We start from the raw sequence: 19,219 nt of genomic DNA on the forward strand, positions 1-19,219 counted from the left end.
ACAGTGGGAGAAGATGGCTACAAGCAAAGCAGGAAAGCCTCAGAAGAAACAATCCTGCCAATAGCTTGATCTTGGACTTTTAGCCTCCAGAACTGTAGGGAAATAGATTTCTGCTGTTTAAGCCATCTAGTCTGTGATAGTTTGTGATGGCAGTCCCAGAAAACTAATATTGTACCCATAATTGTGTGCTAAATGGAAAAAAAATCAATCTATAAATGACTCGTAGGAAGCCTGAAATCTGTAGACATTGTGGTGAATAATTGACACTATAAAGTATGGCTAAGGGTCTAGCATTAACTCTTCTGCTCATGACTCATATCCGCAGGCAAGTTTGCAAAACTCTTTGAGCACCACATCACTTTTTTGTGAAATAAGGATAATGATACTTAATTATATCCTCTATATTTATGGAAGGAATCCTCCAATATGTACGGGGCACATAAAGATGAATGACATCGGTATGACCGAAAGCATGGTGCCAAGAAGGGCAAGACAGGCTCAAAGAACAGCAAGTAGTTAGGTGTGATTGGCGAGCATCACCAAGAATGGCAGAACATGAGACAGGAAACGTAGCTTGGTATCAATTTATAAATGGTCAGGCTGTCTAGGTTTTATTCTATTAGACATTGGAGATCACAGAAGGTTTTTAAGCAACAGAGGACATAAATGGATCTGTCTTTTGAAAAGTATACCTTGAAGGCAGTGTGGTGAGTAGATGTGATGGGAAACATTTGGTAATGGATGACAAGTACGTATGCTATTATAATAGTTCATGTACTTGATAAACCCCAGGGTGTTGGAAGGATTGAATTGGATAATCTATACGAACCCACTCGTTAAATAATAATACTAATAGTTGTGATTATTTTTGAGAGGGAGACGATTTAAGGCCAGACTTTGTCAATACATGTCAATGCTAATGAAATTCTCAGAGTGGTTGTGAGAAATTAGTTAATGTTACAACAAGTATGTGATACCAGGTAATTTTCTTAGTTGCAGATCCCTTCACTTAACATCAAAATAACCACTCACTTAGATATAACAGCCAACCAGTTTGAAGAAAGAAGTAGAGAGTTTCATCAAAGCGCCTTTTCGATTCATTTCTACCCAATTTCAATCATCACCATAACTTACAGTTATTTTTGGTGGCAATAAGAGCAAGTATGCTGGTGCATTTAGCAGGATAACCCAAGGGTTTAAATTCCACAGGTATTGGGGTTGGAAATCCATAGATTATGAAATATAAATAGCATTAAGTTGTAGAAATTGGATAATATACTTTGCTTACCAACATGCTCCCCTCTTTGTCCATATGCTCTACCCCAACTGCATAGCAGAATTCCATGCTACCTCTTCTGTGCTCCCAAAGCCCTTCATCTGGTACTGCATGAATCACACTGCACGAAGGAATATGCATAAACCTCTGTTTCCATTGCTAGATCACAAGCTCCCTGTCTTCTTCATCGTGGGCTCCCCAGAGCCTAGCACAAGGCCTGCCTGGCCATAGTATAGGCTCAATATTCAGTCATGAATTGCTTTAAGGACACTCCCAGGATGGTGTGTGTGTGTGTGTGTGTGTGTGTGTGTGTGTGTGTGTGTATTTCTGTTATAAGCTCAGAGTGATAAAGTGACGTGGGTTCTGCTTGATGGCCTGTTCCGCAAAGTAGATCTCTTCTTAATGTAAAAACTGCAGTGAACGTGCTGACATATGCCAGTTCAAGTACACATGCAAAGACTGTGTCTCGGTAGTCCGCTTTGGTGAACTCAGCTCTCTTTGAATGCAAGTGTTTGATTCATAAGTGCTTATCCCGCTCTATTGCCTGAGTGCAGATAATGTTTATTTGTTTGACTTACACAGGACTAGTGTGTATACATCTCCCATGCAGAATCTCATTTTACCAAGGCAGAAAGTGGTTTAATGCACATCTTGTATTTTTGACACCTAAATAATCCAGTTATCATCTTGACATGGAAATTGGAATGTCTTCATTCTACTGGCCTGATACACTCAAGTTAAAATACATATACCAACTCTTTCAAAACATGATGTGTTCTACAAATATCAAAACTTCTTCGCTGTGTTTCAAACAATGCAGTCAAGACAGTCCATTATACAGGGATTGGGAAATAAACACCTTTTTTTTCCTCTTTGCTTTGCTTCAGTTGACTAAGGAAGTACCAATTAAAAGACCAGGTACTCTGATGACTAATGTTATTGTGGACAGCACACATACTCAGTACACAGACTTGCTATCATTTACTACTTTGTTTTTATTGGGTATTAATAAAACCCCAGCATACTTTAAAAAGTGTTTTCTTATTCTTCCACTTGCTTAAATCATACTTAATGTTGAGAGATTTTAAAAAGCATCCTATTTCAATTACAACTGAGTTTTTGAGAACTTATCATTGGCAAGATGTCATACTAGGTACTTAAAACATACCATCTCCCTATAATCCTCCCCAGCCCTACAAGGTAAATATTATTTTTTCTCTTCTGTTTACAGATGCAGAAATCGAAGCTGAGCCACTTTCTGTCATCAGTGGAGTGGAGATAAGAGACTGTAACTTTCTGATCTGTGTCTGGCTTGAGGCACCATACTATATTGTCCCAGCCTTTTGAGGTAGCACACAATCCTCTCTGTCTTTCAGCTTCAATCTGAAGTTCGTCTTCTCACTGAAAGTCTGCAATTCTCCCCGGCATGAATTGGGAACTCCATATATGTCAATGAATGACTAATATAGTGCTAATCACTAACTGTAGGTCCACAGGGGAAGATTCAGAAATAGCAGAGATAAGAATATTTTTGCACCTGTCTAACAATAGCATCAACAATGGTAATAAAGATAATAACATTTAGTTCACTGGTGGAGAAAATATTATCAACTAATCTCCACACATGCGATCAAATTAAGGCAATTGGTGGGTTTAAGGTAGCAGTTGTAATATACTCACATGGTAGCATGCTAAGGCCCAACAAATATCATGAGACTTCTCAAGCAATATCAAGGGATCATGACAAAACCTTGGATAAATCATTCCAAAGCTATTACAGCGAGACTCACTCTGCCATATGGAAAAAGTGGTTAGGGAACAATTAACTTCCACGATGTATATTGCCCCTGGAAACAAAACTGGGTTAAGCCAAGATGACAAGGCTGACCGCAACCTCTATAAATTAGTCAGTAACAACAGGCATAGTTTGAAACCATAAAAAATACAAAAAATAAAAAAAGAAAGAAAGAAAGAAAGAAAATGCAAGCCATGAAATCATTTATAAAAGGCTCAACAACAAATTCTAAAGTAGGCACTCCACGCACCTCTTTTCTACTTAATTTGTCATTTATAGCACAAGTGAAGCAAATGTTTGATGAGTGTGGGGGTTCTGGTGTAGTGAACCAAGATAGGGTAATTGTCACTAAAATTATTGCAAGTCGTTTAATAAAAGAAGCCTTGTTTATGAAGTGCAGAAGATGTAAAGCAAGTGAACATAAGTGGAGACACAAGGAGGCTGCTAAGACGATAAATCATTGACGAGCCTTAAAAGGCAAGTACATAGTGGAATTAACACAGAGTTCAGTTAAGACCATAAACCAAGTAACTATGATATTTAAAACATAACATACACTGAGAGAGAACCAAAGTCAAAACCCAGCAATTCCTGCCCAAAACACCAACAGTTTGCTACATGTTCAAACCATAAGGTAAATGGGCAGAAGCAGATAAAGGGGCAAATGGCCAGAAGAGGAAGGCATGTGTGTTTTGAAGAGTAGCCCACGTATCTCCACAGCTGAGGGTTTAATAAAACCAGGTTTATGTTACCCTTTAGGGACAATTCAGAAAATGGTGCCATTGGATTTCCATTCTAACCATAAATTAACTTAAGGATTTACACATAAATATGAAGATTCAGTCAATATAATGATTACACACAATCTTTCTAAGAATTTTATAGCATTATTTTTAAGAAAATGTCTTGCTTATTTAAGTACCTTCCTATTTTTTAGGTAAATTTATTTTTACAGTAATTGCAGTTTTTATTCTTATTGCAGAGGAGGAAACAGAAGCTCCAGAGAAGTAAACTAACGTGTCTAAGATAACACAGGGTGTCCGTGGTAGAACCGAGATTAGAACACAGGATTTTTTACTTCTAGAGCTCTTTCTTCTCATATAATCAGTCCTCTAAGTTTAAAAGTGATATGAAATATAAAATATCTGTTGATTTTAAGAAAAACATGTATCCAAGTTGGGAGATACATTTAAATCCCATTAAACTAACTGAAAAATTCATGAGCGATACATGGATAATTTGTTTCTTATTAAAACATTAAACTTGTAGAGAATATTTAGCTGTTCAAATGTCAAGTAACAGGATAGCTATAGTAAGTTAATTAGGTACCAATTCATTGCTAAAGATATTTAATTGACATTTAATAAGCATATTAAATACCAATTAACCAACTATATTTAGTGCTAACTATATTTAGTCAAAGCTGTTTTGTTAATTGCTTGCTCAGTGCCTTAGTATCTATGGTCAATAGATTATAACCCAATTAAATATATACATTAATGTGTTTCATATATGTCTCCCCAGTGGGAAGTGTAGCCCGGGTGCTCATGTGTGGGTTTAGCCATCATCACCCATCTCAGTGAAGAAAACATCCAGCAAGCTGTTCCAGCTCATGAAAGACCCTCTACAGAGAAAAAAGTCAGACAGTACATGATGACAAAGATACAGTACACTCTGTCACTGTCAGACTCAGAGATATGAAGGAATTAACAGGTTCTGGTGACAGGGGACACCGGGCTCTGTGGGGCAGAGCTCGCAGCCCCTTTGAGACCTCTGCAGAGGGGCTTTCTTGATTCTGAAGCCACAGCCATTTTTGGCTAGCATTCTTTTGGACTACTTGCTGAATAATGTTGTCAGTCACATGCTATAGGACTCTTATTGTGTATGCTGGCCACAACACATTCCTGCAGACATGATGCTTGCAGCACAACAGAGAAGAGACACGTGAAAAGAGACCAGGGACCAGAGCACATTAACCTTGGCCACTCTTCCCTGACCCCATGAAAGCATTTAATGTGTAAGTAGGTCCTGACATTGGGAACCCTTCCCAAGGTTTGATATGCAGAAGTGCTGAACAGTGGTGTGAATCCATTACTCAGGAGGTTGAAGGGCAAGTCTGATGGTCACTCAGACTACTCCTGCAAGCAAGATGCACCCAAATAAGTCTAGTCTCTGCATGGAGAGACCATGTAATAAACATTTCCTAAATGAAGGTGAATGAATATTGTAGAAGTCAATCCAATCTTGAAGCTGAGGGTGGGGGGGCTTTCCATTATCATTATTTTTATTAATACTAATATTATAATTCCATATTATTGTCAGAATAAGCAATGGGGTGCCTTGGTGGCTCAGTCGGTTAAGCATCCGATTTCGGCTAGGGTCATGATCTCATGGTTTGTGAGTTTGAGCCCCATGTTGGGCTCTGTGCTGATGGCTCAGAGCCTGAAGTCTGCTTCAGATTCTGTGTCTCCCCCTCTCTCTGCCCCCTCCCATGTTTATGCTCTGTTTCTCTCTGTCTCTCAATAATAATTAAATGTTAAAATTTTTTTTATATAGAAAAAAGAATAGTCAAGTCATTGTAGCCAATGGGATCACTGAGACTGAGCAGGGCCGAAGTCCAGGGGCATTAACATTGACTTGTGAGGTCTACATGATCACGTTTGCAAGGCAATCCAGAAAAGTCAGCTGCGTGGACAGTGAAATAAGCAATTAGTTTTGGGAGTTCCCAATTTATGGGAACATTTAACTTTTCCAAGGTCAGTCAGGAATCCAAAGTCCAGAAAAAGCCGGGTCAGGAACTGATGACATTACAGCTATGGGACACAGGAGTCAGTGGACAGGAATAATCAAAATTATTCCAGGAGCACCTTTCTTAGTATCTCGGATAGATGAAAACCCTGTAGTTTTTGACTGAGATTGTATTAAAATACTGCTGCCCCTCTCTGTAGGCACAACCAAAAGAAATTCCCTAAAATAACTGTAATTCAAACGTTAACGCTGGAAGAATAAAAATACATGCAGCGAGGGTGCATTTCTAGGTGACAGAATATAGTAAGACATGGAAAACAGCAAGAGTAATAATTCGAGTACAAACAATTCCACATATATTAAGTGAAATTATAAAATGAAATGCGTGGCTATGCACAAAGATCATGAATGTATTAATTGGATACCAAGTTGAGAGGGTGCCTAGTCATGGTGCCCTTGGGTAACTTGCTCTGTCATTTTCTGCCCACTCGAACAATGTTCCTGAGTACTTCTCATCAGAGGCCCATCCATGATCATCTGTTTGTGGCAAGGGTGGTCTCTCTCCTTCATTAACTACTTTGGGCTCTGATGAGAATCTTCCCATCATCTTGAGATTTGGCAGTGTATTAATATGTAACACTGTTTAAACTGTCCCAGGGTGGGTCAAGTAATGCAATTTACCTCATTTGGCTTCTGCATCGAATTTTCCATTGGAAAGACTTGTGCACTTTGCATGTTTTCAGTTAATGAAGGATTGCAATGTGCCTGTGAGCTTTGTTTGAGGATGCCATGAAATGGGGGAGAAAATTAGTATCCAGAGGGAGATAATTGTTGCCCTGAATAAGTTTGATCAATGAAGGAAAGGAATAAAGAGATTGCATGTGAAATTTAAATTCTTCAATATGAGGTGCTCTTGGGTAAGCAAAACACTCAAGCTAAGGTTAGTAATGAATTAGTTAACACAACAGAAGAGAGTCTGACTCTATAGACTGAGCCAGCATTTCAATTTTCAGCTCAGTTGGCAGTGGAAGTGAGGCTGACGAGGGGGCTTGGCGTAAATCATAAATTCCAGGATATTGTACTAGAGCCTTCTAGGGGTTGGGTAAGCCACCGTTGACATATAGATTTGAAGTTCAGAATATAGTGGTGTTTAAAGAAAAAAGGAAACAGAAAGGCAGAGCTAAGCTGGAGGGTAAGAATAATGCAGGAATTTCAAGATAATGAATTAAATGGAGGGTCTTCTGAATGAAGAGAAATGGACAAAATAGGATTCCATATTTTGTTTTAGAAGTAGGTGATTAGAAGCCCCCTGAATGAAGTATTAAACTCAATATGTCTTATAAATAGTGGGTTGATGATCAGTTTGAGTTTATTAGGTAGATCAGAACAAAAGGACATAAGTGCAAATCAAGAAGGAATGTATGTAAAAGAAATGTAAAGAGATATTTTATGGAGAAAGTGATAACAAAGAGTATAGTTGCTTATACATGTAAAAGAAACTCCTTGAATCTCAATGGATCTATGTTTTAGGAAAGAAAAGTGTGAATTCATTTACGTGGCGAATCTCAAGCTAAGTTTGTTGCCTCCAGAGATACACTCATGACATACACGTGTCAGGGGTGAGGAGCAGTGGAGAAACACCTTGTATTTCGTGGCCCAGTGTGGTCTGTGATCCCACAACACTGCCTGGGAGCTCGGGTCCCACTCTGGGTCTATGGAACTGGAACTGACCTGTATTTTCCAAAATCCCCAGGTGACTCATATACATGAATGTTTGAAAAGCACAGGTCTGCTTTGCATTTCCCTGGTGATTAGTGATACTGAGCTTCTTTACATGTGTCTATTGGCCGTCTGTACGTCATCTTTGGAGAAATGTCTATTCAAGGCCTCTGCCCATTTTTAATTGGATTATTTAGTTTTGGTGTTGCATTGTCTAGGTTCTTCATATGTTTTGGATATTAACCCCAATGAGATATCACTTTACACTTGTCAAAATGGCTAAAATCAAAAACACAAGAAATAACAAGTTTTGGTGAGGATGTGGGGGAAAAAAAAAGAAACTCTTGTACACCGTTGGTGGAAATGTAAATTGATTCAGTCACTGTGGAAAACAGTATGGAGGTTACTCAAAAAATTAAAAATAGAATTACCATTTGATGCAGTAATTTCACTACTGGGTATTTAGCCAAAGGATATGAAAACAGCAATTCAAAAAGATACATGCACCCCTATGTTTGTTGCAGCATTATTTATAATAGCCAAGATATTGAACCAGCCCAAGTATTCATCCATAGATGAATAGATAAATAAGAGTGGTATGCGTACACACACACACACACACACACACACACACACACACGGAATATTACTCAGCCATAAAAAGAATAAAATCTTGCCATTTGCAACAATGTAGATGGATTTAGAGAGTATAAGACTAAGTGAAATAAGTCAGTCAGAGAAAGACAAATACCATATGATTTCACTCACATGTGGAATTTAAGAAACAAAACAAATGAACCCAAAAAAAAAAGTTAAAAAGAGAGACAAACCAAGATACAGATTCTTAACTATAGAGAACAAACAGATGGTTACCAGAGGGGATGTGGGCGGAGGAATGGGTGAATTAGGTGAAGGGGACTAAGAGTACACTTCTCATGATGAGCGCTGACTAATGTATAGAATTATTCAATAATTCTATAGAATCACTATATTAGACACCTGACATTAATACAACACTGCATGTTAATTATACTTCAATTAAAAAAAGTGAAAGAAAAGAAAGGCATAGGTCTCAAGCTGCCAATCACAGTTCTACCTTTGGTTAAGGTGGGATTTAAACCAACTTGGATCTGAACCCCAGCTCTCCCACTTGCTAGGCAATCTTGCTTAAGTTATTTCACTCCTGTGTTTCAATCTCCTCCTATGTAAAATGGAAATGATGACAATAGTAGCTACCTACTTCAAAGACTTTTATTAGCATGAAATGAAATTAGTGTTGCCATTCAGAGCCCAGACTCTGAAACCACATAGTCTGGCTCAAATACTGGTTCTGTCACTCACTAGCTACACAGCTTTGGGACAACTCATTTATCTTCACTGGGCCCTGGTTTTCTCACATGCAAAGAGAAGGTAATAATCATAACCATATTACAGGATTCTTGTGGGAATCCAATGATGTAACAGATGTAAACCTTAAAATATTCCTGATGCCTAAATGCACTATGGAAGTGTGGCCTACTATTATTGTTACAGATGCAGTGCCAGGCAGACAATAGGTTTCCAATAAATGTTAGCTATTCTCAGTAGCGTTGCTTGCACACAAAAAATGATGCTATTATAGAAGTTCTTGGATTAAGGAAGATGGAGAGCAACAAATTCAAGATTTAAGCAATTATAAATTTGGGGTCGTTTTGCCTTTAACTTCCGACAGAATAATGTGATTTTTGGCAAAATGCACCTTGAAGCTACGGTAGCCTCACTTGCCTATACAAGCAAGTAGGACCACAGGCCAGTTAATTCACATACCATGGTTTTAAAAAAGCACCTTTCCCAAACAAAACAAAGGGGTTTCCTCCCAAAAGATCCTAACCCCATTGGTCTGGATTAAAGTTTGTTTTGTTTTGTTTTGTTTTGTTGTCTGTGTGAATGGAATTTTCCTCATTCAATCTACATTTCTTTAAGCCTACATCTCTGTCTGTGTAGACACTAAGCAAACAATCAAAACCGTGGGTGAGGAGGGCAGCAGTGGTACTAACTCAGTTTTCTCTTTCTTTCCCCGTTAGCCTCTCCTGACCTCCCTCCAGGAATCTCAGTTCACACCCGTTCCCTCTAGCTAGTTTCTCGAAACCTCTTCTTGGAAGTCTGGCTGCCCCCTCCCTCCCTGTGACCTGGTTTCTGGCTCTGGGTCTCCCCGTGACCTCAGCTCAACCCCTTTCACTTCGCACAGCATCATTTCTGAGCCCTGGGGTCACCCAGGACGAGTGCTTCCAAGTCCACTGCCTTTTTACCAGCCAGTGCAGCCCTGAAATAATTTGCCTGGAAACCAGTTCTTGGAGAGAGAAGCCTGGTCAGACAAATGAAAGATTGTATTGTATTTCGTTCTTGCAAGCCAGTGCCCGCGGCAACATCTGTTTGTAGCAACAAGATTGGGAAGTTGTTTTCTGCTTCTTTGTTGCCCATTCTGGTTCTTTCCCTGGCGTATTGTCTTCCCCTGAGGGGTCACCTTGCAAGAGTTTTCTCAGCGGTCTCGTCTTTGGCGCTAAGAAACTCGTAACTAATTACCATGAATTCAATTCGTAACCTGACTAGCTGTGTTGAAGAAAGGAAACCTTGATCCCTCAGTGCTGCAAGATCTATAATTCATCCTCCATAAAAAAGTCAATATTGGAGCAAAAATGACATTTAAAAATCATAAAATAAGTAGTCTGGTATTTACCTAAGATGTTCTTCTTCTTTTGTTTTATATACCATGTACTGTGCATGGTTTGTTTTCTTTTGGGCGCTGCGCGTGCCTGTGTGACAGAGAGATGGCTCTCCTGTTTCCAATGACTTCTGGGTAAGGGAGAAAACAAGACCACTGAGAAAAGATAATGGGGACAGAACAGGAGGACTCTCTGCAGACATTCTCCTTGCAGTTTTGATCTGATGAAATAGGTTAACTTTAAGGACTGAGCTATGCAATTTAGCAATTCTCCTGATTCTAAAATCGCACTGTAAATTTTTATAGCTTTATAGATTAAAGAAAGATTAAAACCACAAAGCACACGTTAATTACCAATGGCTCACCAGTAGCAAATATATTTGTATCCCTCATCGGGGTGGTGTGAACATGCAGCGCAACTCAACAGTGGCCCTATCAGAGGACAGCCACCAGCCTGGTTCGGGGAAGCAGGACTGGCCGCCCCTCCAAGCCAGACAAACTCAGCTTTGGAGCCCCAGGTGGTGTCAACGTGACTCCTCGAGGCCTCTGCCAGAAACTGGATTGATTCCACCCACTCTTCAGAATGGAGAAAATATTTTTAAAGTCATGACCTACCTGCTAGGCTCAGGCAGCTTATAAACAAAGAAGGCTGGATACTTCCTTCAGTCGTAATGGCTGGGCTGGGCCTACCAGGCATTGTCTAGAAGGCCCCATTAGCCTTCTATGAAAAAATGTTTATCAATGAGCTGGAAAAGGAAATGGTCGGAATGTAGAGACATAGGTCAGTGACTCTAAACTATTTTTTTTAGGAGAACCCAGATGGATCTCACTGGTGGGTTATTGCACATGTCAGAGAATTCAGTAGAATGTACTTTTCTTCCACAAGAATTTATTGAGAATTATGCTAAGCAAGACCAAATTTAACAGTGCTAAAAGCAAAATAGGATGAGTAGAGAAAACAATACATTAATTCATGTACTCTTGAAACTTTCTGGTGATTTACTAGGAATAGATTTACAAGGGTGTACATTCCTATGTGTAAGTCTTTAGAGTGTGTGTGTGTGTGTCCCACAGCTAAGAAAAAGGTATAGTAGCAAAACTCCAGGTCATATCGCCATGATGGGTTTTTTAATAGTATGACATGAAAGTAATCAAACAATAATCCTCAGTGTGTTCACTCATTTGAGAGAGTAACTAAATGTAGAGCACAATAAAATATTAATGCTTTTTATTCTATCATATTAACTTGGAACAATTCATTGGAAGATAGGTGATATATGTGCAACCTTATAGAACTTAAAAATTAACCTGAAATATTGGCCTCCTAGAGTACTTGTGAGATATAGCTGATAGCATTTATGAAATACTTAGCACAATGCCTCTCTCAACAAAGTTAAAACTCCCCACACAGCTCACCCAGAAAACACTCTTCAAGTGTGGGATTCTGAGGGAGAAAAAACTATTAGAATAAGCACTGTTTTTTTCTGTGCTCATTTGAAGACAAACTGTAGCCATCACTGGAGATTAAAAATGTAATGAAGGAAAACAACATTCTATTTATGCATCTTTTATTTATTGTTTGCACTTATTATTTTTGAAGCACAAACTCTAGATCAAGTTCATCAGACTCCATTGTTCTCCAAAACCTAATAATAGTTAAATTTATTGTGTGCTTAGGAAATGTCCAGAAATGGCCTGAGCCCTATGTATGCATTATGTTAATTAATCCTCATATAACCTTCTGAGGAAGGATCTATTCCCATCCTCATTTCACAGATGCTAAAACCAAGGGTAAGTTACACCCCAGGGTTACATAGCTAGTCAATGGCAGAGCCCAGATTCTAATACCAACTTTAGACTGTGAGTCTTAACCACTAAGCCCACTGCTTATAGAAACATAGTTTGAGAAACACTGCCCAAAAGTAAATTAACTCTAAGAAGGAAAGTAAATTTTTTTTCAGGTAATGTTCATCGTGAAATTTCCTGTTTGTCAAAATTTCAGGTGATCCATCATTAGCTAATGTTGATTGAACCAGGCTCTTTTCCTCTTGCATATCTTATCTCATTGTGGCCTCACAGCAATCCTCTGAAGGAATGAATACCTGCATTTTGCCAGTGAGAAACTTACCCAAATCATTTATCCAATGTTGCATAGGCAGGAAATGGTAGTGCCACAACTTGCTTCTTGGCCAATCTGAAGCTAATGTCATCTGTAACTACGCCAAGAGCAGCTGCAGGAGGAAAATATCACTGAATAAGTGATCCTGCGGATGGTCAACAGTTGCATTTGGCAAAGTTTGGTGATATATGTGCAAGTGATACCTCCTTACCTTCCGGTAATGAACAGAACTTTGCAGGAACTAATAGAAATAGAACTAAGCAGAGTAAAAGAAGTCCAAATGACAAAGACCATGCTGAAAAAAACCAGGACTCAGAGCAATTGCAGTGAAGGGCACCGAGGGTGCTCTGCAGTTAGCACACGAAGCCAACACGGATCCACGATGTGTGAATTAGCATAGTTTACACAAACAGAAGAACAAAAGCCAAACCAAAACCAGAAGACCAAAAATCAAAAACCAAAACCAGAAGAGAGATATCTCTAAACTTCAGTCGAGTGATCTTCAGACCAGCAGCTTCTGTATCAGCTGAGAACCTCCTAGAAAATCAGAAACTCAGGCTTTACCTACCTACTGAATCAGAACCCTTGGTGGGCGGGTGCCCATCAGCCTATGTGTCAACAACCCTAAAGGTGCAAGCTTCAGCTGAGAACCACAGCCTTAGCCATTGTCAGTGTGTTTGTAAGGTGACCAAGGTAGTGAACATTGGGATTGCTTTGTACCTATAGCTGCATGTTACATATGACCGATGGGTGCAAATGCACACGTGTGTCTACGTTCCTCTTCATGGCCCTTTAAATGGTTGACAAATCAAATACATCGTGTTCCATGATGTGAGTCCCACCATTCTCCAGTACTACAACTTTACCTCAAATTGGTTTTGTTCCTTGATCAAAGATTACTGCTCTTCTTAGTGTGGTCTTGTCCATACTTCCAGGTTCCAATAGCTAATTCCTTTGAGCATTAAGGGCAGACACAGTCAGTTTTCAGGAAGTCCCAGGTTCCTGTACTCTCCCTCAAGGACTCCAGAACCCATGGTCCCCAACCCTACTGCTCCTTAGACTCTTTGAGAGTTCTTTAAAATGTATAGGCTTTACCAAAGAACAATTAAATTAAATTTTCTGGAATGACTGAGCAGGCACTGAACTAGCCACAGGGAGTCCAAATGGAAGGGGTTTCTGTTCTTATGAAACTTAAAGTCTTGAGGAAGACAGACATTGATAAAATAAATACAAATTGTTATAAAGTACTACAAAAGGCAAGGCCAGGGACACTGATATTTTTTAAAAGCTTTCCAGGCAATTCTAATGTCAGCCAAGGTTGAAAATCACTGCCCTCATCCACATCTGTATAAATAAATCTTCCTCCAATTATCTTTTCTTGCATGTTCCATCCCCTTTCTGATGCGTGCACCTCTTTACTTCTCCATCTCTGTTCCCCTGGGGGACAGAGTAAGACTGAAGTGGTTGGCTAACTCCTCATTTAATCCTAGGTCGATGTCTCCAAAAAGGGATGGAAGATAGACTATCAAGTATTTCCAAATGAAAAATGTGCACCTATGCACTGAGACAAGATCTGTGGGACAGCAAAACCAGCTCTTGCTTCAACTCCCAGGCTGGATTTGATGTCATTTTGTTTAGAAAGAACGCTGAGTGTGTATTCATGGGGCTACCAAATACCACTCCCGGATTGGTTTATTTTTATTCTTTCGTTTTGACTGATCCATGTGTACATGGCTATGAAGTTTCTTCTGAGCACCACTTTGCAATATCTATTAGACTCTGAACTGCAATGTTTTAATTATCAATGTTTTCTTACTGGAGTCTTCATTTCCTCATTGAACCTAAAGCCGTTAAAGAGCAAGTTTTAAAATTTCTAATAGAAGGTGTTTTTTTTGTTTTGTTTTTAATTTTGTGTTTAAGCTTTGGCTCTATTTTGCTGCCCCTTTATCCAGTTGAGAAACCCTTAATATCTATTTTACTATGTTTCTATCTTTTTCTCCTTTATTTCCTGTTATTTCCACTTTATGAATACTATGTGGTTCAGTGGACAGCTATCATGACTGTGATATCTTCATTGTGCATTATTGAATAATTTAGTATTATAAATAAATCCTTCTTTGACTCAGTTAATGCCTTTGGCTTGCGTTCTACCTTGGCTGATGTTCATGTCTCAATGCTTGCTTTCTTATTGTTTTCATTTACCCATCAGTTTATTTTCAACCTTTTTGAGTCACTTTATTTTAGGGTTGGCTCTTGTCCAGAGTTAGGCTTCCCTTTTTAAGTGAAGCTGGAAATATTTTCTTTTAGTGGGAGAGTTAAGCTCATTTATATTGATTGATGTAGCAATCTCAACTCTGTCATATGATTTTATGGTATGTTTTCAGTTTTTCAATGTTTCATTATTTGAGTTTTTGTCTTTGGAGACTCTAATTTTGTGAATTTTGGATTGCCTTTTGTCTCCCATATATCTTTTTCTTCTTTATTCCCTTTAAACTCCCATTTCATTTCCATTTATTTTGTTAGCTTCTCTCCCTGCTACTTTCTAGGTTCCTTACTACATGTTCAGTGGTGTCCACTGTTACGCTCCTTCCAATTTTGCCTTCATTACTGTGACGTTTGTTTTTTCTTCCACACTTTTCCAGGTAACTCATGCTTCAACTCCTTGCCTTATCCCTGGTTTCCTACACTTTTCTTTGGGGGCCTTCCTTTATAAAGACAATTATTTAATTTTTTAAAAATCCATGGCAAAAAGTTTAGTCATAATTTTTATGCACTCTACAATAACAGATTTTGGATAGGTCTTCTTTTGATTGCTACTCATTTCTTCTGTTTTATTTTAGTATCTTTATGTCGATGTTGCACTAATTTATTTTTATTGCTCATTGTTGAATGAATTAGATCACCTTGGACCAACTCCATCCAAAAGTTTCCTGGAGACGAGAGAGAAGTCAGGGTAGTCTTCCAGTTGTCAGGTTTTATAACCCAGAGATTTTTCTTCTCTACCACAACAGAGACAGGGATTTCCTGCCAGTATGGCATGTCTGTTTGAGTCTTTGTATGGTCCTGCCACCTCTGATTCTCTGAACCAAACCAGAGCTAGGGAAAAGAAACGCATTTAGGAACCTCTTGCCATGGAGGAATATTTTCTTTTGGGTGCTTTCTGAGACCTGATATCACTCTCTCTAATCCCTGTGTTTCTTCTCTTTGCTTTCTTCCTCATGACTTCTGCTACATCTGAGCTTCTTTAAATCGCATTCACGTATTTTTGAGTCCAGAGACTATATTTAATCTTTAAGTTTCACCCAAAAAGGGGGAGAAGGGACAAGAAAATTATTGAATTAATTTTCTTTCTCTGTGTTGCTATAGGAGGTGATTTCCATGAAGGAATGGGAAAGTGTTGATTTATTCAGCCATGTCCACATCAAGAGTTCCTGGAGCTATTGAATCAATGGGTCAGTTCAGTTAAACAGGCAATTCGTGTCAACAAGAAATTGTTTATTTGTTGACAAAACTGACTGGTTATTTAGTATCATGTAGATAAGGGCAACCTAACTACTCAGAGCCTTCTTTTCTCTGTTCTCTTGCCAGGCAATCTCATCCACTCCTGTTGTTGTAACTACCGTCTTTATGTCAATGTTCCCAAATATCTATTCTTCCCCATTTCTATATAGCATTCCATCAACATGACATCTCCTTTTGATATCTAAGACATCTCAAACCAACCTGTCCCAAAGTCAGCTCTTATTCTCCAGCCCCCAAATCTGTTCCTCTCTAAATCTTAACCAATATCACTGAAAGACCTCCCTATACAACCAAGCACTCAAGGTAGAAATCCAAGACTTATTATGACACCACCCTATCACATGCCACACATTTAATCTAACACTGAAGACCCTCATGGTTAACTCCAAAGTATGTCTTGAATCGATCCATGTCTTCCCATCTCTACCACTTCCCCAGTAAGCTAAGACTCCTCCAATAACCTTCTAACTGGTCTCCCTGACTCCATACCCTACTCCTTTCAGCCCATTCTCCAGATTGTAAATATTAACTTCCTTGTTTAAATTCCATCTATAGCTTTCATTTGTTTTTACAGTAAAATATACATTCCAAACATTGTCTACAAAGTCCCCTTGACCATCTCTCCAACCTCACCTCATATCCACTGTTCCCACTGGCTGACTGACTCATTCTCTCCAGCAGGCCTGGCCTTCATTAAGTTCCAACACAGAAATAAGCTCATGCTTCTTCAATTCTTTCGCATGCAGTTTCCTAACCTTGTGCATTATCCCCACAATCTCACTTTTTTGCTTCGCTAGTCCCTACTCAATTTTCAAGTTGCAAGTTCAAATCACTTCCACCGTGAGTTCCTGGCTTGCATCCTAAATAGGGTCACTCTCACGAGTTATTTTCTCTCTTAGCACCCTGTTCTTTCCTTTAACATTTATCACTATTGTAAGTACACATCCTCATGTGATTGTTTTATCAATGCTTGCTTCCTTAGAACTGTAGGCTTCATGTCCATCTGGACTGCCAGGGTATAGCTCAGTGCCTGTACATTCTAGATTTTCAACGCATATTTTTGGATAAAAGAAACTGCTCAATCCTGTGTTTGAGATTGTTAGTGAAGAGTGGCATATTTTAAAGGAATTTTTGCAAGTCTTGTTCTGTTTAAAAGAGTTGTTTTAGGGGCACCCGGGTGGCTCAGTCTGTTAGGCATCTGACTCTTGATTTCAGCCAGGTCATGATTGATCTCACGGTTTGTGCAGTTTGTGCATTCGGGGACTCTGTGCTGACAGTGTGGATCCTGCTTGGGATTCTCTGTCTCCCCCTTTCTCTGCCCCTTCCCCTTTCTCTCAAAAATAAATAAACTTAAAAAAAAAAATAAAAGAGCTGTCATAAAAGCAAACTATTTCAGGAGCTATAGGCTTAAAGTCTATCTTTGGTTTTGAGTGCTCTGGAAAAGTGAGTGCTGGTGGGATGGGGGAGAACCACAGGCCCAGGGGTCACTGACACATGCACCTGCTGGGGCAGGGAAGGGCCTGCTCAGGAATCTTAGGTCCAGCATCTCCATTAATGGCAGAGCTGCTACTTTGGGAGGCCAAGACCAGACCCTCCCATTGAGGAGAGCAGTGCTGGAGCAGAAGGGCATGGAAAAAAGAGGCATTCTCATCAGCCAGCCCTGGTGCAGAGGCTGACTGTGGTCTGTGGACAAGAAGGGCAGATGCCAAGGGGCACTGAGCAAGAGAGCAGGAATATCGATAGATCCACTAAAGAGGCTGCCCTCCTGCCCAAGACTCAAGGAAACCCAGGAGGTCCACAGGGGCTCCTCCAGTGCCACAGAATACTGGAGACCCTTGATACTGTTCAGAAGATGTAGGAAAGGAGCACAAAATAATCCCAAGACCCTCTTTCTCAGGGGCTAACACATTAAGTGGAACTTCTGAAGGCGTGTCGGGAACTGGAGAGGGTGTTGGTTCTGGTCGTCAGATACTGGGCTGTTTTGATATGTTAAATTTCAAGTGTAGGCAGGATATTGAAATAACAGTGGCCTGGAAGCAAGAGAAGAAATGGGACTAGAAGGAGAATGACAAGTCAGAGCAAGAACAGTAAGCGAGGGAAATGCCGTGAGGCAGCTTGGAGGCTAAAACCGTGAGGGTGAGTGGGCCTTCCTCGTGCTACCTCTCCATGAAGACATCTTTGAAACAGTCTGGGCTGACTGTGTTTCCTTCAAATCAGGAAAAAGACAGAAAGTAAAGCTGCTTCAGGAAAGAACTAACTAACCTGTGCTCTCCCCAGGAAAAACAGGAAAAGGAAATTCTCCAAAGGAACATTTCCAAATGAATAGGCAGGATTGAATTTCCTCACTGGTTCTCAGTTTTGAACTTTTTAAGTGCTCAGCCCCAAGCAAGCATCAAGGTGGCTTTTCTCTTTATTAAACAGAGAAATAAGAAAACATAATATTTATAAAAACCCTGCTTGGATTACCAAGCTTTTTTTTTTACTTTACAGTAAATCATATTGTGGTATTTTTAAATCTCCTGGTTTACTCTCCTTTTTGCGATCTTACAAAAATCCAGCTGTATTCCTGGCATTGCATTCAACTAAATTCCACTGTTTCAGAGTTATAAAACTGTGTGCTAGTATTTGCAACCAGAAACCAGGGAAATTTACTGGCAACAGAGACTGAGTGTTCATGTAAAGCCAAGTTTAGTACATTAAGAGTGATGCTCAGATTCATTCATTTGTACCAAAGATATTTATTGAGCATGTACCATGTGCTGGGCACTTCCCTAAGACCTAGGGCCACAACAATGAACAAATCAGACTAGGCTCCCGCTCCCCTACAGCTTAGACTCACAGGGAAGGCACATTAAGCAAGGAAATAAACAACCAAAGCAGATTCTTCGAGTAACAATAAATGCTATAAAGGAAATGAAAGGGGTGATATGATAGTGATGGTACTGGGCGGAGTCACTGTATTCACAGTCACTGTATTCACAGGGCAGTGAAGAGAGCCTTTGGGAGGAGGAGGCATGGGGATGAGAACTGATGTATACAAAGGAGCCAGCCCTTCTAGGAGTCAGAGAAAACCTTTTTGAGCCGACCAGGCAGCAAGTACAAAGGCCTGAGGCAAAAATAAGCTTCCTCGCCTGAAGAACAGAAAGGAAGCTTTGTGGGAGGAAGGTGTTTCAGGTCAGAGTCCCGATGGGCCCTCAGGTCATAGCCAAGAGTCAGGATTTCAGAAGGGTTCCCTTGTTGCTTGGCCACCTCAAATGGGTCACTCTGAATCCTGGGCAGGTCAGATGTGCTCCTGCGTGTGGATTAGCCCAGGTCGGCCACTTTGTCCTCAGCGTTCAC

This window comes from Panthera uncia (assembly GCF_023721935.1).
Source record: "Panthera uncia isolate 11264 chromosome D3 unlocalized genomic scaffold, Puncia_PCG_1.0 HiC_scaffold_8, whole genome shotgun sequence".
Taxonomy (NCBI): Eukaryota; Metazoa; Chordata; class Mammalia; order Carnivora; family Felidae; genus Panthera; species Panthera uncia.